This window comes from Zophobas morio, unplaced genomic scaffold (genome assembly GCF_036711695.1).
Source record: "Zophobas morio isolate AGI-343-1 ecotype UQ-CSIRO unplaced genomic scaffold, CSIRO_AGI_Zmor_V1 ptg000044l, whole genome shotgun sequence".
NCBI classification, from domain to species: Eukaryota; Metazoa; Arthropoda; class Insecta; order Coleoptera; family Tenebrionidae; genus Zophobas; species Zophobas morio.
Window position 1 is genome coordinate 4,115,051 of NW_026972149.1, and position 19,022 is coordinate 4,134,072.

At 35.6% G+C, this 19,022-nt stretch overlaps 1 protein-coding gene and 1 long non-coding RNA gene across 6 annotated transcripts in view; one reads left to right on the forward strand and one right to left on the reverse strand.

Annotated features, from left to right (window-relative positions):
- LOC135141800 (latrophilin Cirl) overlaps positions 1–11,715 on the reverse strand; it is a 112,428-nt gene extending 100,713 nt beyond the window's left edge. For all 5 annotated transcript variants that reach the window (XM_064073252.1, XM_064073250.1, XM_064073253.1 and 2 more), the window contains exon 1: positions 11,256–11,715. The gene's annotated coding sequence lies outside the window, so the exon portion shown is untranslated. The remainder of the gene's footprint in view (positions 1–11,255) is intronic.
- Positions 1–19,022, forward strand: part of LOC135141801 (uncharacterized) — a 167,521-nt gene that overhangs the window by 98,106 nt on the left and 50,393 nt on the right. The window lies entirely within an intron of this gene.

The window sequence follows — 19,022 nt, forward strand, 5'->3', positions numbered from 1 at the left end:
GGCTAAAACATGCTAAAATAAGACTGATTTTGGCAAATAACACTCTCTAACAAAATAAACGGCGGGTGGGCGGAGCTAGTACTTTGATCGCCCAGCCGCCCTTTATTTTTTTGGGTGCTGTATCATTTGCCAATATCAGTCTTATTCTAGGAAGTACCAAGAGGCGGCTCGGGAAATGCTTAGACGCCAATGGTGAGCATTTTCCTCATTTGATGTAAATTTATTAATTAAATGATATGTCATTTTCAACCTATTGGAATTCGGATATATGTTTTAGCGATAACAAAAAACTGTGGGGTTTTTCTTTCAATTGCTGGTTAACTGTTGCACTACATTGAATAGTACCGTTATTTATAATTTTTTAGAAAAAAAAAACGACAAAAGAGATAAGTTGATTGAAGGAATCAGAAGCTTTACTGGTAGAATATGTAGTTTGTATTACTAAAAATTTCAGGTTTCAAAGTTTGTGCTCTTAATCTCCTGTCAGTTTTTAAGATTTTTTATTATTTACAGGATTGGCAAAAATCAGAAATAGGAGGAATCAGAAGTTTTACTGACAGAATATGCAGCTTTCGCACTATCAAAATCGTTTTCTCCTGTTTTCTAAATTTATGGATTTTTTTTTATTTATTGTAAATACGGCAAAAAGCAGAAACAAAAGGTATCAGAAGTTTGTCTAGCAAAATATAGATTTTTTTATTCCTGAAAGTTCTAGGTTGCAAAATTTTTGCCCTTGACCTCCTGTTTTCTAGATTTTTAAGATTTTTTTATTTATTTACAACAATGGCAAAATGAAGAAATTGATTGAAGGAATTAAAAGTTTTACTAGTAAAATATACAGATTTTTTTGTTCCTAAAATTTCTATGTTGCAAAATTTTTGTCCTTGATGTCTTGTTTTCTAGATTTTTGAAATTTTTTGACTTATATTTACAACAATGGCAAAAGGAAGGAATTGATTGAAGGAATCAGAAGTTTTACTAGCATTTCTAGAAGTTCTAGGTTGCAAAATTTTTGCCCTTGATTTCCTGTTGTCTACACTTTTCAGATTTTTTTTCATTTATAACAATGGCAAAAAGAAGGAATCAGGAGCTTTACTGGTATAATTTGCAACTTTTTTTTCTAAAATTTCTAGGTTTCAAAAATTTTTCCTCTAATCTCCAGTTTCTAAATTTTTTAAATTTTTTATTTATTTAAAAGAAAATGACAAAAGACAGAAACAGGAGTGAGAAGCTTTACTAGCGGAAGCTGCAGCTTTTTATTAGTACATAATATTTCTAGGTTTCAAAATTTTTGCCCTTAATCTGTTTCCTAAATTTTTGACACTCGTTATTTACTTACAAGAATGATAAAACGCAAAGCAGAAGGAATCACAGACTTGTTTATGTAATAAACAACATTATTATTGTCAAATTTAGTTAAAAAAAAATAATAATCAGAGTAAAAGTTGATTCTAACCCATTGTATATTTCTAGCTATAGATCCGGTAGAAATAAGCGAAAATGACTGCAATATTGATTATTAATTTTTACTCTTCACAGCGTGAATATTATAACTAGAAACTGAAATAATTTGTACATTGACAAGTTTTTTTTCCTGCGTAGAGATTACTACTGGATTCGAAAAATTGGTAGTGATTTTTACTTATTTCGCGTCATTCTATGCGTACACGTTCCTCAAACTGGTCTAAAAACCAATGTTCGCCCATAAAATGTTTTAATTAGTTTTAGAAAATACATAACACACTTTTTGAAATTTTTTATATAACTTGATTGATTAATTGTTCCCTTCCACAAATCTGATGACGTCACAGCGAAAATTATTACCGATTTTTTACGGAAACATACGGCGGTTGGTCCCATTTTTTCGCATAATGTGAAAATAAAAGTGCGTCGCTCTAATAAATTAATGAGAGGCTGGAGCGGTGCGTAAAAAGTGAATAATATAAATTAGAGGTAGATCGTCGCCGCCATCTGGCCGGCAGGGTTAAGTCCGAGCAAAGGCGGTCGGTTGCACGTAATTTCTTTTCTGTTTATCTAGGGTCGGTTAAACTTTGAGGTTTCGGTGGCTTTTTAAAATGTCCTTTCGGGTAGTAAAAACCAACAAGTCGGTAGATTTGTGCGGTCGGTTTGGTTTTTGAAAAATTTCGAAATAGATACAATTATCGACGAAGGGTTGTTGCGTATTTCGAGTGCGAGTTCGCTAGGGTGGTATTTTGTTGTGGAAGCGCCTTGGGCGAACATTCCGCGCCCATACATGTTTTGGCAGAGTCGGAACACTCACCTCGACAGAATTAATGGATCTGGAGATAGTATAATGCTGTTCGCTTGTTCGAATCATATACAGGTATCAAAAACAGATTAAAATTTCGAGTTTTGTATTTAATGTGTGCGTACATTTTAAAATTGATAGCACTACCTTTATTAATGGATATGGGCTGAAAGGCTAGTCTGTATTAATGCTGTAGATCACGAGAGTTGATGGCTCGTGTATTTCAGAGTTTTGTTTTAACGAATCTCATTTACTGGCTTTTACGCCTACTTATACTTTTATCTCTGTCTGTGACTCGAATTTGTGTCGTTCCCTTTTATCATACTGATCGTTTTCATATAAAATCTTAAAATCCTTATCCATAACGCTAAGAGCTCGTACCGTCCTCGCTAATGCTCCTTCGTGAAAGAACCAACTTGCTCCGTTTTATTACAACCCCTCAGAAACTGCATCCGATACATAATGCACCTCGACAAAGGCTAAGCCGCATTAACTTGAAATATTACTTTTTTAATCAGGGGCTCTCGTTCCAAAGCCCCCATTATTCGAACCACCTTTAGCTTCTTAGCGAAAGAAACGTCCAAATCAAAATTTCCATACCCTAGTTCATTTTTGAGACGCACTTTGCACCCTTTTGTCTAACAAGAGATGCTTTGTCACTTCGGAAATTTCACGGCTGCCTTTCCTGCCTCGCAGTCTACTCATTTGTTCCGTTGACTGCACATAGCAACATACAAATATGCAGGTATTATTGAGACGAGCTGGAAAAATCTCGGCGATTTATGGCCAACCTCACGATTCGTCGAAAGTTTCACTCCGACGATGCAACTTAGTAAAGTAGAGTTCGCTAAATAGTGAACATTGACCCCAATAAACGCTCACGATTGTGCGATGATTTACAACGCTTGTCTATTTCATAGAACCTTTGTTCCGATTGCTTGTGGTTCATTATTTGGCGGACTCTACTTTCTACACGGTTCGACGTTTCGCGACAACAAGAATACAACGAGCGATTTAGCCACTTGATGTTATATTTGACGCTGTGAGATATTCGGTGAAATTAATAAATCATTGTGGCCTTTTGTGCGATTTTTCACAATGACTGTTCGGATGCGAGCTCGGGATGATTTTATTTGTGCGAGAAGTGAGCGATTGCAGCGAGCGTTGCCAAACTGATAAAATTGAAAACGTCCATTTTTCCTTTAAACGCTGCAGCAATAGCGGCGCTACTGGCTGCAACCAATACATCTATTGAAGATTAATTTGATATCAATGCGCTGCAAGGAATTCGCCTTTCACAACATCTATAATCGCCGTCGTAAGAAAACGCCTCAAAAATCGATTCTTGCTTAGATATGCACGTTTAAGTTATGCTAAGTCATTCGAAAGATGATATTAGTATACATTCAAATCACTGAAGGAGAAATCAATGATAAAATTTCACCATTTTGCTTTTGTTGCTTTGTTACACGCGCGCATAAATACCGCTTATACTTTGCGAAATCGACTCAATAACAATAATAAAATCACTATCTATGTGTTACGACCGTCATTTACCTCCGCCACCTTCAAATTTTAGTCATCCGTTCCCCGGCACCAATAACAAATAACGCGAGATATTTCATCTCGAAGCCTATACATCGATTCCGTCGTATATATGATTTTGATTTACCAAACAGGCGCTAAATTTGATGCTCATTCTCGAGATGAAAGCGAATTTTTACCTTTAAGCGCGAAACTTCGATATTATATAATAGAATCGCTCAAAATAAAATATGCACGAAGCTTGATAAAAGAACCAAAAAGGGCGACAGATGTTGCCGTGTACCATCAAAATCGAACAAATCGCGTTAACACCGTTCCACGATATAACCACCAAGCCTAGAACAACAGTTGGCAAATGAGCTCCACACCGACATCGAAGAAAACTATATTATTATAATTGACATTTACAGGCGCGGATACAGGATTTCGTTCAGGGGGGGGCAACTTTTGTGCAATTTTACCTATCTACCAGAAATTCGTTTTAAACAAAAAAAATTATAAAATTTTATCTAGTATACTCTTTTTCACATAACATGGGTGACATTTGGTTCTTTTCATTACACGTATAGTGTACAGTAATAATCCTAATTAATTGGGAAAAAGGTGTGTTCGGATTAACGATTTGTTCGGATGAACAATTTTCCCAAAAATCTGAAAGGGAATTGAATAACAACTTCATACACAACTGAAAACAAACTTCAAGAAATAAACCAAAATTTTATTAAACAAAATTTAAAGAATTCTTAAGCAACAATGGATAATAATAGATACATTCTAAAAAAATATTACTCTGTGACCATAAACACGCTATCTTTTGGAATAAACACCCCGGGATCTATACCCTGAAATTTTTCAGAATTTTTAGATGAATTTTTCAAAAATGAAATTTTCCATTATGTATTCGTATTACCTCCATTATGCAAATTTCGACCCACTCTCGACGATTTTCGAAATTTAACTAAATATTTTCTTGTAGATTTTGGACCTCAGAAGTCACTTCTGGCTTCATTTCTTCGATAACCATTTTTCCAGAATCGTTGAAATATCGCAATTTTTAAAAATTTTGAAAAATTCGAATTTCACAGCGAATTTTCCGAAAATATTGCTCCGTTACCATAAACATGGTATATTTTTGGAATCAGCACGTCGGGATATATATCTCTGAATTTTTTCAGAATTTTTAGGAAATTTTTTCGAAAATGAAATTTTTCTCATGCAAATTTCGACCCATTTTCGACGATTTTCGAAATTTAACCAAATACTTTCTCTTGTAGATTTTGGATCTCCGATAACTTCATCCGTTTTTCCAGAATTAGTTAATTAATTCAGTGCTTTGAAATATCGCAATTTTTAAAAATTTCAAAATATTCCATACAACATATGCAGAAAGATCTTGCGTCATTTTTGGAAGTAGATGCATGTTTTCAAGTTCAGATCGGATTGCAAAGTTTTTGTTCGGATTAAAGAGGCATCGACTTCAAATAGCCTCTGTTCGGATTACTGGATGTTGAGACAATCGTGAGTTCGGATTATAGAGGTTGTACTGTATTTACAAAATGAAATATGATTTCAAAATTTTGAAATTGGTCAAAATAAAGTACCTCGGTCGTGTGTCAGGGGGGGGGCAATTGCACCCATTGCCCCCCCCCTGGATCCGCGCCTGGACATTTATGGTTTACTACGGTACGCAACAAACGGTATTCCATCTACACAAACACGCGTAATTCTTCAAAATGGTGCTCCTTTGCACACACGAACTATACCAAATCAACAAAAAATACAACTCGACAAAAACCCTCCAACATAATTGTGACGTCATCAACCAAAAAATTTCGAAGGTGCTCCTAGAATGTGGGCCGAATAAAAACTAAATCGACTGTTCCAGCGTTCTTTATCGAATTTAGATATACCGGAATTTATGGACACATTGTTTATGTAACCATATGGCTCTGTCTCGTCTTTTATTTCCCGAGCGTAAGCTAAGAAGTATCGAAATACCGACATTCTGACGAATGACCAACGCGACTAAAATTTATCCCCCCCCCCACAAATTTGATACGTCATCTAAAAATTATTTAATAAGTTTCGTTAATATGACTAATTGTATTCACCCATTGTCTTTCGAACTCCATTGAATAAATTTTAATTAAAAAAGACAAATATACAGTATAGAGAGTTCAATCATGCATTTTTTTTTGTCGGAATTGATGTCTACCACGTGTAGTGGCAGAGGTGCAACTAAACTGAAAAGCATTTATAAGCACTCGTAATTTAAGGAAAATAGCGATAACGCTTGTCGCGAGTGAAACAGACAAACTAGATTAAACGATATTTTCTACAAATTGCAATTATGGGATCACTTCCGCTTATGCATTTTATATGAAATAAATTGCTACCACCAACACTGCAATTTTCATGTAGGATATATAATAGCGCACTATTACTACACATTAAAAGCACCAAACTTGTTTACTTACGATTTATTTTGTGTTTATTTATTCAAATTGTCCTTTGATCTGCGGCGAGGTTTCGGTGCGCGTAGACCTGAATACCAGCCCAACGACATTACCACCTGTTTTACCAATCCACTTTCCATCACGATAAAAATTAAATTTGCATCAAAAGCAAGTCAACGCAAGACCATCTTTTAATTTCAGGCATCGAGGAAAGCTCGCGAAAACCTGCCACCTTGTAATTGCGGGCTTTACGGAATTATTAGTGGAACAGGTGACACCGATATTGATGATTTATTATAAAACTAGTTGTGCAATAGTTGAGGTATTCGCCAGTGATGATTTATTTGACAGGAAAACTGATACATAGCGATTTTCAACAATTTGTTTATTGCGCTCTTTAGGAAAAAAAAAAGAAAGCTGAGAGAAAAATGTTAGCCGTGCCTTAATTAACGCTCATTTAATACAAAACAACTTTAAGCCTACGCATTTTCGTGGAAGAAAGTTATTGTCAAGAGCCTTGTACTAAAATCGTCAGATTTGAGTGAAGAGTCGAGACGTTGTTAATGCTGAATTATTAATATCGACAAGGCGTGCTGTTGCTCTTTCCGGCGTTATTAGCAACCAGTACTGGGTAACCGATTTCTCCAGCAAGCACCTACGAGGAATTTCGCTGAAAAAGGCAATTTCGAGAACATATGTCAAATCGTGTCATACATCAGCGCAGCTTAACATTGTATAAGCAGTCTTAATTTCTTTTTAATTAATACTAACTTTGCCGGAATAAGTTATTAAAACGGTCCCAAGCCCACACGATGCACATGAAAGAAGTTATTGTTCGTTTGCGAAACAATTCTTTTTGTAATATCATCAATAGTTCAATGGAGACATTGTTAATGGCACGTATTAACATGGACAGATTGTGCAATGGAATATAAGCGCCTAGCACCGGATCACCATATTATATTTCTCGGGCCGGCACACAAATTCACACTAATTTGTACGAACGAGCTGTTAAAATTATATCAAACCCACACAATTCGAATCATACGATTTATTGACACTCTACAAAACCGACCACAAAACTGCCTTGCTCACACAATTGTTAATAATTCAGTAAAGACGGGATTATCGCTGATTTAGTATATACTAAAACGCGATCTCCTATCTCTCTCGCACCCGCACAATACTGACACCAGAATGAAGAATGATCATTCCAAACTTCACCTGCCGCTTACCATTACTATTACCATTATGGGCGAATTTCGAAATAATTATCGCGAGCCGACTTTCTCCAGCGAGAAAGACATACGTTATTATTATTTTCGCAGCGGCTTCCTCCTTATTTATCCCGGAGAGCCCGAGAACGCTCATCTTCTTAATAAAACGCAAAAATTACAACCTGCCAAATTATAAAAGCGACAATAATTGTTTTTCCTTGGGGAATTTTGGGGAAACCGTTCGTCGGAAACGCCGCCACCCTAGGACATTATTGAACGTCCTGAGCACGTGAAAATACGTTTACGACAAACCGGCCACAAGAGAAACAAGGAGAACGGCCGAGACATAAATAATAAATACTTGTAAAAAAAGACAGACAAAGGAACAAATTCGCGATCTGAAGCACGCCCGCGACTCGCCTAAAAATAATAAAGAAAATCCGCCCACTCGACTGTGACGTCATTAATTTTCGCGTGATTTTCCCCGATGCTCCGCCACGATCTAATTTTCTAATCGTATTTGATCCTGTGCCGCTCGCTACGAATTTATTCGGTGGTCGCGTCTTGTTTTTCCCCCGAAATCCGCCGGCTGTTTTCTTTTTGGGGGGGAAGGGTGGGGGGAGGGGGGCACTCCACATAGGTAGAATTCCGACCGTTTTGTGGTCGGGTGCCGGCTTCGCGATTTCCATCATGTGAAGAGGTCGGTCTGCGTTGCTTTTAATTTCGGTAGGAGGATTCTTCGCCGGAATAATTTATAAAAGTGCATTTAACAGTAGTAATAATTGAGAATGTTCTCGGATGTCTGCTGTGTTATTTATACGTGCACGGCGGCGTTCTGCTTTTGAAATAGAAGAGGAGAGTCGGCTCTAACCACATTTAATGGTAATTATGCCAAACAAAACAATAAAAGTTATAAAATGCTATCGAAATTTATACACCTGGACGGTCGATTAATAAACTGTTTCAACAAAAATACTTTCGACGTGAGTGATTTTACTTCTCTTGTGTGACTAACGCGCCACCGCAGATCTACTTTTTATTTCCCGTTAATACACTGATACCTGGAGTGCCTCAATCCTTTGCCTTAACTCCAATTTTAAAAATACATGCAAATAGAAACAAACGTCGACTATAAATAAGACCGTATTAAGGTATCGGATTAGTGAACGCCCGACCTGGACCGGAGTTGAGGTCCTCCGGCTTTCCGTTCATCTGTCTGTTGGTGGTACTACTAGAGACGTAATCACCAAAACTATACTAAAACAAGTTGACTTTGGCTCTTCTTGGTATAAACTTGCATTTAAAATAGTTCAGTCAAGAGAGCGGTACTCATAGTACTGACAACTACTTTGCTCAGAATTGAGGTGCGCTTGCGCTGTCCCTCTATACTAGTCAACTTGGTTTAGTATAAGTAGTCAACTGATTGTAGTGGAATTTTGATTTTTGTAAAACAATTGGAATTAGTGAACGCCCGACCTGGACCGGAGTTGAGGTTCTCCGGTTTTCCGTTCATCTGTCTATTGGTGGTACTACTAGAGGCGTAATCAGCAAAACTATACTAAAACAAGTTGGCTTTGGCTTTTGGTTTAAAATTTTGTACAACACAGAGGTTCGCTATTCGTTTTACTTTCTAGTTCGGTCAATACAGCGGTACTCATAGTACTGACAAATTCTATACTAGTCAACTTGGAACCATTGGATAATCAACTTTTACAAAACATGTGAGACATTGTACTAGATTGTGCTTCAGGTGCGAGGGAGGTACTACTAGTGCCGAATTTTTCCCCAGAAATTTAATATGCATTTTGCGTTCTTCTCCGTTTCGCATCTACTCATTTTTCCTTCCGTTCGTTTCGTACTTTCGTATCACGCCATCTTCAACAGGTTGCGAAAGTTCGAGAAGCAAATCATGTATCTAAATACGCATCAGACGTCTTGGCGTTGCAAGATGAGATGCTGTCGTCTTCTTAGTTCAGGTTTTCTCTTCGCCTGAAAAAAGATAGAGTAGGTTTAGAATCACCATTAACATTGATGATGTCACAAACAATGGGTGATTCTGACCGTACTTCTGATTTTTGACAGGTGATACGAAAACCTGAAACAGAAACGAATACGTTCATATTAGAATGTGGATAAAGAGAAAGTTCAACCCTTAGGGATCCTCTTGTCCGTTCGAGACTCGGGCGGCGTCGACTCGACGCAAAGTATGTCCGTAACAAGTTTTAATCTCACAACGGGCGATTCTATTACACAACCGATCACTGAAAGAAATAAATAATGAGCCCATTACCGGCAATTGTTTCCGAGCAACAATTCGTGTTTCAATCATACATATTCCAGCTAAGCAGTCGAGTTCGGGTTCCCCGGTGGGGAGGTTTTTAATTGGTGTATAAATAAGAAAGCAAACACACTTTTTCAACCCCTTGTAACTGTTTATTTTATGATCCACCGAGTTAGACTTCTGTATCTTCCTCGGGTTAATGTTAGTCTTTTTGCTCATTCGAGAATTAAACGAGAGCGAAAAAAATTAAAAATTATGCATAAAAAAAAATTCATAACGCCGTGTTTCGGAAGGAAGAAGTTTACTTTATCGTCCGTCCGCTTTTCTTCTAAGCTGCGTTACTTATTGAGATATTTAAAGTGATGATTAATAAATTATGTAAGATACTTTAAAAGTGAAACATTAAACCCGAGTGTTGGCGTTATATAAAAAATTAATAATAATATATAATTCATTAGACGTTCATTTCAATTTCTTTCGACTTTGTTTTCGACGGCGCTACACTGAAAAAATGTAAAAAAATTAAATAAAGTGACGAGTGCACCGAGGCTGCGTTGCCACATAGGATCTCAACCACGTCTGCAACATTATGTAGATTCGTGCTCGATAAAACATGTTTCTATTTTAGAACTATTAAATTATTGCTTTGATTAAATTAAAAATACCTTAATTTTACCGCATCCTATAATTATTATCGTGAATGAGAATGTAAAAAAACAACTTCCGTTCGTTCTTTTTTTTGTAGCAGGTAGATGCGTCGGGGGGACAATATTAACACAACTAATTGCGGTTAGAAAATAATAGAACTAAAAGAAAATAATACTCAGCCATGCCATGTCTCATATTTATGGCTTCTCGGAATTTATGACAAATAAAAATACCTCCCCCCACTCTCGTGACGATAAAAAAAAAGAAACAGAAAAAATTACTCAAATTAATGCGACTGTCGTTGATTCTAATGCGAGTTAAAGAAATATCATGTCCTGCAATATTTAATGTTAATTATATGATGTTATAAGCTTTCTCGGATACAAACAAAAGGGACCACCAACATCTAAAAGATTCGAACACGTTCATTAAATTGCCCAACGACTAGAAATAATGACATACAAGTTTCATTAGTGATTTGAACATATTTTTTTGACAATAGGATCGTTGTTTTAAGCGAGGAGAAGAACGAAAGTTTAACTAACAATGGACGAGCGGTAAACGTTTTACGTAATTTCTAAAATATAGGTCCAAGATTTGAAAGTTGAAAGAAAAGCACTTTTGCTGCAAGGTAAAGACATCCGACGGCAGCCATTTTACCGCTTTGATGACGAGATTAAAAGAAGTTCCCCCATTATTTAATGCGATGCCGACAAAACTTTTTGTAATTGGTAATTTTGACGTATTTTTCGGTCGCGTTGGCAACAATGCGCATTTAAATAATTCGGCGGAATTGAGATATTCGCTCGACGACCGGCAAAGGCGAAACGTAAACATACCTTTAACGTAGTCCTCAGCAACTTATCACACAAACACTTTGGTGTACATATTGTATGTAATCACAAGGCACACCATAAAACACTGAGAAACACTTAAAACACTCGAAAGTATGCATTTAAAAATTTTACTGCAAGTTCCATTTGGTGCGATTCCTAAGTAAACAGTCCATCACTGGGTTTCTCGGCGAAATGCAGCCCCATTTACGGCCACCATCCAATTCTCGGCGAAGTTAAAATGTAGTTTGGGCAAGTTTAACACCAAGTTGCGGCCACTACGAAACTACCAACGGCATCGATGTAATGGCTTTTTTTAAATTTAACTCGGCGATACGCTCAATTTGAGGTAGTGTTTATGTCAAAAATTCCAGTTCCCAGTGCACAACTGCAGATGATGGCAAAGATGCGTTCAACTTGATGTTGTCGAGCTGTTCTACCGTTCAACATCAAACTGCAGCGGCGGCAAGAACTCAACTAAAACTACATCTCACAAATCGGATTCTCGCGACGAACAGCGCCGAACTGCGCACGACTCCTACGTCACGAGTTCGAATAGGGGAACCGGGAAATTCGGACCAAAACCGAGTCGTAAAAATAATTACGCCATATTTGAATTATTATTTGGTAAATTTGGAATGATATTAAACTGATGTTGACGCACATTGTTCGAGGATAAGCACCGCAAAATGGCGATCACAAACATTTGTTTGCATCGTTATCGCTAATTGTCGGTTGCATAGTAAAAACCTGCGATTCTATCAACAACCAAAACAGACATTATTTAGGGGCGGCGTGCATCAAACTTTTATGCCCGCTCTCGATTTTTTTACGCGTTCGGAACTGCGCTGATTATTAAAATACATACAAGATGTCCTGGGGTAGAACATGTAGGAGGATAATTCTCCATGTCTCAATTTGTTCTTTAATAGCGTTTTATTTGTAGATTTAAACCGGATAAAAGATGAAATGTAGACCTAAAAGAGACCCGTAAATAAAATGAGGGAATTCTTGCCAGAATCCCCAGTTATTCTTATAAATTTCTTAACTTAGTGTATCATATTTTGTTTTTTGGAACGACTTGGCGCCTTTCTAAATTTTAACGAAAACCATAGCGGAATGTGTGTGTTAAGTGAACCTTTTGCAGATTGCAGTTTAGCTAGAGTAGGTAAAGTAGCAAGTGTAGTTAGTATCGAGAGAGCCATTTGAAGTAGTCGAGTAGAGGGACAATTAGGGAACCGTATCCTATACGTTATCGTAATCGAGTTAGGGGCACTAATTCGAACTTGTGAATGTGCTGTTAACAATTGCGAAAATCTCTAAGTAGTTCTTATTAAGGTTATAATTTATAAATACGGTTGTAGTATGTACACTGCATCCACCGTTAAAGCTTACTTACTCCCCCATAATTTTATTTTATAATACACACGCTTTATCCATATTATACACACTTCGGTTTACTCTAAGTTTTTGAATAAGAATTTAGTAAACAGTTATTCTATTAAATTTAAATTACTCATAATACAACATCGCTCTGAAGAAACACAAGCCGTTTATCTCACTAATTATTCATTATAACGACAAAGTTTCACGAAATTAATAATAGATACATCCACTTTTCAAAATTAAATCACGACCCTTAAAACTAGTTGAAATATATATTTGTAGAACACTACACCGATGACGTCGCGACACACGTCAGACACAATAATCGGATCGCTTCTAATAAAGTATAACGAGTAGTCGACACGTCATGTACAAGTTTTTGAAAAATTTACAACCACTGACTGTGCACGTTTACATCAAACTTCTAAAATTAACACTGAAGACAACTAGTTCACGTGTCGGACAATGTTTGTGACATTGTAAGGTGTTTAATATATCCTGCTTAACTCCTTATGGCAGGTTAAATGGGAATAAGGGAATTGAAAGCTACCCTAGAGACAGTACAACCGCGTGATCTAGATACTCAACAACACCTGGACGCTTTTATTATATTTATTATTATTACTTGGATTTAAGCATCCATACTAGGAATCTCGGACCGAAATTCCGATGGGAATTGTCGATTTCTCGGTTGAAGTTTCAGATTCGTTTTCAAGGGATATAGATTTTCAATATATTTTGACGAAGAACGCTGAACAAATCGCGCTAATAATGTTTCTATGGTTCTAAGTGACAGGTAATAAAAGTGGATACGATTGGCAAATGTTTACGTTAGGCTACATATACTACACGTATTAGTTGTATAAACAATTCCATAGCTAGAATTATGTGGATAAAGGTGACACGATCGATACACATAACACACTTATACACACTTCACCATAACAATAAATGTACAACTACAACTTTTAAAAATTTTATAGTTATATCAAAGTTAAAACATGTTTGTTGTAAAACATCGAAAGCACACTTTTATAACATGCACACCAAGCTAAACCACGCCAATCCTGCCTCACGAACGCTTTTAGTATGTCAACAACTACGCTATACATGGTGGCGACTTTTTCATTGTTCACTGTTACGGACTCGAAAGCCGTGATTCAATAAAAAATGTGTAAATCATTCACACCTTGCTTTTACAAAGTCGGCGTCAATAACAGCGATGCGATTTCTGAAATGACGTCACGGCGGTTTTGGTGGGGATAACTACGTTCACTCTAAAAATAACAAAGTTCAGAGTAATTTTGTGGTGGAGAGCTAACGTACATTTTCGTGTTCAACGAACTGTGAAACGCCAAAATTAATCGTTCGTCAAACATGGAAAAAACACGACAATCTCACTGTGTCGCTCATATTTTTTTATTCATGCTTGTGTTGTAGTATACGTGGGTTTTTTACAAGGCGGCACACTTATTAGTTATTACGTACCCCTCTGCAAAAACGAATTTTGCAACAATTATATTGACTGTTTATAGTGGATAAAATTTTCGCCTTCAGCGCTGTGGAAATGTTTATCTCTGACTATGATAGCGGAGCTTACTATAACTGTCAATAGTCCTAAACAAATGCATAATATCTGCTTGATTGAACACGAATACTTTACAAGAGAACTGTACACAATGAATCCAATAATATCAATACAAACAGTGCGAGAATAGTCGCATGGTGCTTTTTTATCGATTATTTGATAAATTTTGAGTAGATATCAAACAACAATAAAAGATACAAGGTGTACTTCAATATTCAAATAAAAAAATCGGTTTTTATTATCGTATTAGTGCTATCAGGATTTTGTAAGCCAAACCGTAAATAATTTGGCTAAAACGATTTAATAGGTTTGTGTTTTTTGTTGTGATTAGGGTTTTACTGAATATAGCAGATATCATATATCAGGGCATGTTAGCGACAGACCAAACCGAAACTTGCTCGTGCATTTTATGTCTGTTATTATATCGCTCAAGTGACTGATTACATGTGGGCATAAACTCAACATCGAAATCGTACAGAGAAAAAGGCAGAATGCTGAAAACAATGTGCGATTTCTAGTAATAGAAAACTTGTCGTTAAACTTGTCTTTTACGGGATACTAGTTAGTTTCGTAGTTCGATAGTTAATTCACGGTTACCCTGATGATGTATGTATTGATTCATGAAACGCTGAAACCCGTCGCAAACGCATGTGCCGTAGGAAACCGAGATGAAAAAACGCCGCAAACGTACTATTTTCGTTTTTTTGTAATTTATTAGCCAATGCGTAAGCTTAGCGCTAACGTGCTACTCGTCTTAGCTCGGTTTTAGAACTACCGTTTCGCATCCTTTTTTTGTAAATGGCCAACTGTTTCGGCGTAGTGTAATTACAACCGACAGCACTGTGATTTTAGTATAATAATTATTATTATAATTTTGGTTATCATGCGACAAGTTGGAGCCCAACTATAACCTTCAATTAAAATACTGTGAAATTTAAGGTTAATGGCGAGATGTTTTCTCAGACGTTGTTCATAAACTTAACAGTACTTGAGAAATGTTTCTCTCGCCTGATATAAAACTGTGGCTTTATAGTTCATGAGGCGGTTCATTCTCCGAGATACATGCGAATATTAGATAAAATGATAAAGGAAGAAGACCTGCTTAAGAAAATTCTTTGGCAAGAAAGTTTGATTTCACGTTTTTAAGATCCTATAATTCTCCTCATTTTTCACCCTCATCCCACTCTTTCACTGTTTCTTTAACAGTTCCATCGATTTTAACTCTATCATTTGTTATTTTTCAGCAGTCGGTGACAATGAGTTGTTAGCACCTACTGCGACATTCCTCAAAATCATCGCGTTTCAAAATCGATTATAGCATATTTTACCTATTAACACCACGCAAAAATGACAACCGACGGGACACGAACAACGTCGACACACGTCTCGAATCGTTCGCAATACAAAATTTTAAACATGTTTACGTAATCTGATCCATAAAACAACATTGTTTAAAATCTGGGGCGGAAGCTCCCCCCATTCAAACATGTTTTTGAAAAAATCGTTTATTCTCGGAGTATTACTCTACGATATTGTTCTTGAATGCCAGCTTTTGTGGATTTTTCATTCATTGGAAAAGAAAAACAACTTGTTTGAATGTGAGATTGTAATTTTCATGCCGCCAAGGAACAAAAAATGTTTCCAACAATAACATGTGCGGGTTGAAACAAAAGCGGAGAAGAGAATTTGAGGCTTAGCGATATTTTAGGCAGCTGAATGTGTAAAGTAATCTTTTATATAGTCAACATGGAGGTCTTTTAAGCTAGACAGGTGGCGGAATTTGAGGTCTCCACCTAATTATTATAATAAAGTCGCGGCTAAGCTAATGATAGCACCACGAAATGAGCATGCGCACATTTTTAACTACAACCACAAAAATTTTACTGCACTCGTACGGTAAAGTGACGCAATGTGTGTGTCAACGTTAATTAAGTAAAAGTGCAGAAAAAAGTATTTAATTTGTACCTACGTACAATTATGGGTAATCAAAACCCGACCGCGGTATCGAAACCGAGTAAAAGTTGAATATTTCGATTTAATTGGCGCAATTTAAATCGTTCGAAAATTTATGTGTGTTTCTGCTAGAATACATAAATTCACTTTTAGTTTCACCGGTCTAAAAAAGAATTTATGCAACTGATGCTAACAAATTAAAAAGTTTAATAGTTTGATGAAACGCCAAAAACTATTCTGTCGTTTTCGATTATCTCAATCTGTCAGTTTATTTAATATAAAAACAAACTAAAATTTATAAAATCATAAAAGCATGAATATTTACGCTTTAATCTGCATATTTACGACCATTAAATAATTTCTTCTGCGCCATCTTGAATTTTTGACGATGAAATATCAGGTCGATTTATTTTTTGCGATAAAAATAAAAGCTGAAAACACAAATGTATTATTATTATTATGATGGAACATCGATAGTTTTGTCAGTGACAGGGTACGTGACTAACAGCTTCCTACACAATGAAATAATCGTTGCCATCTTTTAAACAGTTTTCAAATCTAGTAACAAGTGAGTTTATCTTCGTTATTTGTCTGTTTTTATTAATTTAAATTATATTCATTCTTAATTATGTTTCTGCTGATACATTTATCAGACACTTCTACTCGCTTGTTTAAATTTTGAAAGATTTTTTTGGTCATAATATTTACAATAAAAGTTTTGTGAGAGTGATTTACTAAGCACTTATTTAATAATTTTGATAAATCATGCCATGAGAAGATAAATTTTGATTAGCACTGGAGGTTCTATTTATTAGAACGGTCCTCTATATTGCTGTAAAGTGTAATGTAATTGTAAAATTGTAATTTTTGTAATTAAAGCGGAATCATAAACTACAAATACAAGAGTAAGTTATTTTATAAAAATTCAATAGAATTTACCCTAAAATTGGCAATTCGAGCTTACGCTCGTGAAATAAAACTGAAAATATGATGCATAGTACACATTTTAAATAGAATTTAGTTAGCACACTTTTGAGTTGACGTCATCAGAATTATGGTGGGGATGGTTAATCAAACTTTGGTTAAAGATGTTTCAGGCGGATCATAACCTCAAAATATTTGTCAATATCAGACTTTAGTTTGTAAGATAATTTGTCAAATTTTATTGTATAATTTTGACTAGTGGTTAACCGTGTTTATGATAAACTTTCAAACTTTAAAATATGTTTTTAAATGTTCTTATAATGGCAGGCAAAAAGGTTATAATTATTTGTTACGGAGTAAAATCAGTAAAAGAGGAAAATCTATACAGGAAATAAAAAAAGAGAAAAAATGGGTATTGTGCACCATCAAATCGTTAATTCTACCTATAATTAGGAAGAGAAAGATTAAAGACTACATCTATTAGATAATAACTTTCATCATCACTGCATATTAATTGTGGTCAATGCTATAAAAATTTACAACATTCGTTAATTATCTATAAACGATAAGCTAAATATGAGCACATTAAGAACCTAAATTCACAACTATTAACTAAAGTTATTACAAAAAGTATTTTAATATTATGCACGATATAAGACGTTCGGTAAATTAGAAGGCGAAAAAAAGACTAAATCGATTAACAGGTTGAGTGTTTTAATTTTGGAATATCAATTTAATTACACGTAATCTTCGATTATTACACGGTACCATTAGTTTGCAACAAATAATAGTGATTAAATTAGTATATTTATTAACCGGAAGTATATCAAACTTCCGTTATTTTTATAATTTGGTGTTGTTAAAAATTACATAGTGAGGAAAAAACGCGACTTAAAACAGTCGAGTTAAGTAAATTGTTTTAACTTTTGTTGTTATTATTATCGTCGTGCATAATGTTGTGTTAAATTTGTGCAGAAATTTAATCGACGCTATTACTTACATAATGTAATTACCAGAGGATTTGCATTCTTTGTTAAGTTTTTTGCCAATTGGAAAGAAAATTGCTGTTCTACAAATGAACTTTTATCACGAAATGCCTAAAATAAAATCTAATTCGACAATAAATTTGCATGTTTCACAACTATTCTAACACGACTTAATTCCAAAGGGAGTCGTTCGACATATCCACCGAACCTGCGTAAAAATTTCACAACGTTGTCCTAATTAATATAAATTTATTTTTAAGTAATGGTTCTAAAACTGTTTATTATAATAACTTAATTTTAAAGCAATTTTGTTTAATGTCCCTCAAGGCTCTATTTAAAAACCGCCTCTATCTCAATTTATAATTAAATAATGATTCCGGGCTACTTCTACTACTTTTTTATTATTATTAACAATAATTGTCGGGCTTTCTCGATTACAACTTGCCGATCGGTAAACAAAACTGTTTCGAAATACGTTAGCTCGACTTAATTTCTAGTAAGCAAGCAATCAAACTGTGCCTTCCTAGTAAAGTTTAATCTAAGCTTTGCGATAATCTACGGGTGAAGCAGGTTCCGTTACCGGCCGTTCCAGGCATAAATTATACTCCCTTCAGACGTTGTTTAATGGTTTCATTAATGTTATGAGTTTCCAATAACAAACTTTTTTCGCCCTTGGATCTCGGACAGAAATTGCCGACTCGTCCTCATCTATGTCTTCGGCTTCCGCTTTATTTTCTTTTACTTCCTGGTCTTTGTCGCTGGGCTCAGATTCTTCGACAGATACGAGCTCGACGATATTTTTGCGGAGGGAAATTAAACGCAACCCTTGCTTCGTTAAATTTCGTTCCATAATCCGCAACGTCGGCATGAAATTTCGCAATAACACACATTAATAAAAAATCGCACATTGGCGGGAACCACTCATAATTACACTTA